The 3,231-nt window shown below is 41.0% G+C and overlaps 1 non-coding gene across 1 annotated transcript; it reads right to left on the bottom strand.

The window, feature by feature from the left end:
• Positions 1–482: 482 nt before the first annotated feature.
• Positions 483–589, bottom strand: LOC121231158 (small nucleolar RNA R71). Its single transcript, XR_005929225.1, has one exon. It is a non-coding gene; the product is annotated as a small nucleolar RNA R71 (small nucleolar RNA).
• Between the last annotated feature and the right edge of the window lie 2,642 nt (positions 590–3,231).

Below are 3,231 nucleotides of genomic sequence, written 5' to 3' on the forward strand. Positions count from 1 at the left end.
CACAGAGGACGAGCAAGAGGATGATACTTCAACCACAACCAAGGAGATGGCTGAAAACTAAGAAAATCTGCTACCTCCTGTGATTGCTGCTGATCCAATAAATTAGAATCCTGCTCCACGTACTATGTATGATTATGTTAAACCAAATTTAACAGGAACTGAGTCAAGTATAGTTAGAGCTGCTATTGCTGCAAATAATTTTGAACTGAAACCTAACACAATTCAAATATACAACAGTATGTTCAGTTTGATGGTTTGCAGGACGAGGATCCCAACGCTCACTTGGCAAATTTCTTAGAGTTTGCAACACTTTTAAAATCAATGGCATTTCTGATGACGCCATTCGCCTTCGGTTATTCCCTTTTTCATTGAAGAATAAGGCTAAATAGTGGTTGAACTCGTTAACAAGAGGGTCAATCACTACTTGGGAACAAATGTCCAAAAAGTTTTTCTTAAAATATTTTTCGCTGGCTAAAACAGCCAAATTACGTAATGATATCTCCTCTTTTGTGTAGATGGATTTAGAAACACTCTACGATGCGTGGGAGAGATACAAGGACCTTTTGTGAAGATGCCCTCACCATGGGTTACCACTCTGGCTACAAGTCCAAATGTTTCACAATGGCCTGAACCCTTCTACTCGGCAGATGATCGACGCAGCCGCTGGTGGAACTATCAATAATAAGACACCTGAGGCGACTTACGAATTTATTGAGGAGATGTCACTAAATAACTATCAGTGGCAAGTTATGAGGACAAAGTCGACGAATGTAGCCAGTGTTTTCAACCTCGACATGGTTACTATGCTATCTAACCAAGTAGAACTCTTAAATAAAAAGATTGATGGTTTGTGTGGTTCTACTCAGGTACATCTAGTGATGAGGTGCGATTCGAATGGAGGAGGAGCATGCACAGAATATCAACCCTTCAACCCTAGCATCAAGGAGGAACAAGTCCAATATATGGGTAACAATAACTCTAGACCCCAATATAACTCGTATAGTAACACTTATAATGCAGGTTGGAGGAACCATCCCAATTTCTCGTGGGGCAGTCAACGAAATCAAAGGCCACAACATCCTCCGGGTTTTCAATAACCACCTTACTAGCAAGAAAAGAAGTTGAACCTAGAGAAGATGTTAACAAAATTCATCTCGGTGTCAGAAACTCATTTCCAGAATACCGAGACAACCCTTAAGAATCAACAAGTATCAATCCAAGGGCTCGAAACTCAGATAGGCCAACTCACTAAACTAATTTCTGAATGACCACAAGGTAGTTTGCTGAGTAACACTGAATCTAACCCAATGGAGCAAATCAATGCAATTTCCATTCAAGATGAGGAAGGGTTAGTTACAGAACCAAGGCCAGAAACAGTGGTAAGCAAAGGTAAGGATGAGGTAGGACACAATGACCCAAAGCCGGTAAGTACAGAATATAAACCTTGTGTGCCATACACCAATGCGACAAGGAAAGACTGATCAAACGAACAATTTGGTAAATTCCTTAAGCTTTTAAAGAAACTACATATTAACTTACCATTTATTGAAGCCCTTTCGCAGATGCCAAACGTAGTCAAGTTTTTAAAGGAGCATTTAAAAAATAAATGAAAGTTGGATGAAGCATCGCATGTGGAGTTGAATGCAGTTTGCTCAGCCATATTACAGAATAAGCTACCCAACAAATTGAAAGATCTAGGGATTTTTATGATTCCTTGTTTAATTGGTAGTTTAGATGTTCATAATGCATTGGCTGACTTAGGGGCAAGCATTAATGTTATGCCTTATAAAATGTTTAAACAGCTAGGTCTTGGGAAACCCAAACAAACTAGGATGAGCATTCAATTGGCTGATAAAACCATTAGATTTCCTAGGGGTATCATTGAAGATGTTCTTGTTAAGATCGATAAATTTATATACCCAGTAGACTTTGTTGTTCTAGACATGGAAGAGGATAGTAATGCACCTTTAATTTTAGGACGACCCTTTTTAGCGACTGCTAGAACCATTATTGATGTTGGTACAGGTGAACTCACACTTCGTGTGGGAGATGAAACAATCACCCTTCATGCTCGTAATTCGAGTAACACATCAAAATTTGAAGGTGGTTGTATAAATTATTCTACTAGTACTGATCATGTGTTGAAACCCTTTGTGCAGGAAACAGTTACGAAGAATGCATATGAGCCGTGTTCAAACAACAACAAAGGACCTATCTATGAAGAACGAAAGCTACAAATCGAGGAGCTAGATGAATGGCGGACACAGAAACTAAGAACACACGATAAACTGAAACTAAGCCAGGACGAGCTCAATACCTCACCAAATCAACTTAAGGTTGGAGACAAAGTTACTACATTATGCTATACTCTTTCATTTTTTCTTGTTTCCATGAAATTTATGCTTACACACATGCATTCATTCATTATTCCCATAATCCTATAACTTGATATATTTAGTTGTTTTAGTTTGTATCATCTAGTACGTAAATCTCATGAAATATTCATATTTAGTCTTGATTTTTCATACTATTCTTGGGGCATATTGGTTGAACTTTGATTTTTCAATGTAGGTACAATGTCATCCTCATATGGTAAGAAGACCGCTGTTCTCGCCTCGAAGAAGAGGAAATGAGCAGTGTCATCCTTGAGTCCTACCACGAAAATTAGGCACTCGTTCCTGTAGGTTCCCTTGGGACCCTGGGAGGAATTATATCAGATATTACGATCCCGACCCCTAGGCGTGGGCTGCTGCATTGACTGGGCCGCACTAGAACAGATTCACTTGGCTGACACGGACTGAGCCCTTTTGAAGACTTGACTCGTGCGGGCTCTTTTTTGAGATCGTCGAGCCAATGTATCTCAAGTTCACATTGGAGCTCTGCTCAATGTTCCATCTTCAGACCGTCATGACCAACTTCGACTATCCTGGAACAGTCCAGTTTCGCCTTGGTGGTCTAGTATGCCAGTTGAGCGTACCTGAGTTTGGGATTGCACTAGGGCTATACATGGAGGAGTTCATGGACGACAATGAACTCAACACCCTCTACCACCACATCCACTACTTCCCCTCAAAATGCTGGAGGGACCTCGTCCCTACCTCGGCCACCTACGATCCTAGCCGCTCCAAGGCATCAGCTCTCCCTCCATCTTTGAGGTATCTACACGCCATCTTGGCTCACACTCTGACAGGGAGATGAGAGAGCACCGGCGTCGTTACCACCCACGATGCC

This window comes from Gossypium hirsutum, chromosome A06 (assembly GCF_007990345.1).
Source record: "Gossypium hirsutum isolate 1008001.06 chromosome A06, Gossypium_hirsutum_v2.1, whole genome shotgun sequence".
NCBI lineage: Eukaryota > Viridiplantae > Streptophyta > Magnoliopsida > Malvales > Malvaceae > Gossypium > Gossypium hirsutum.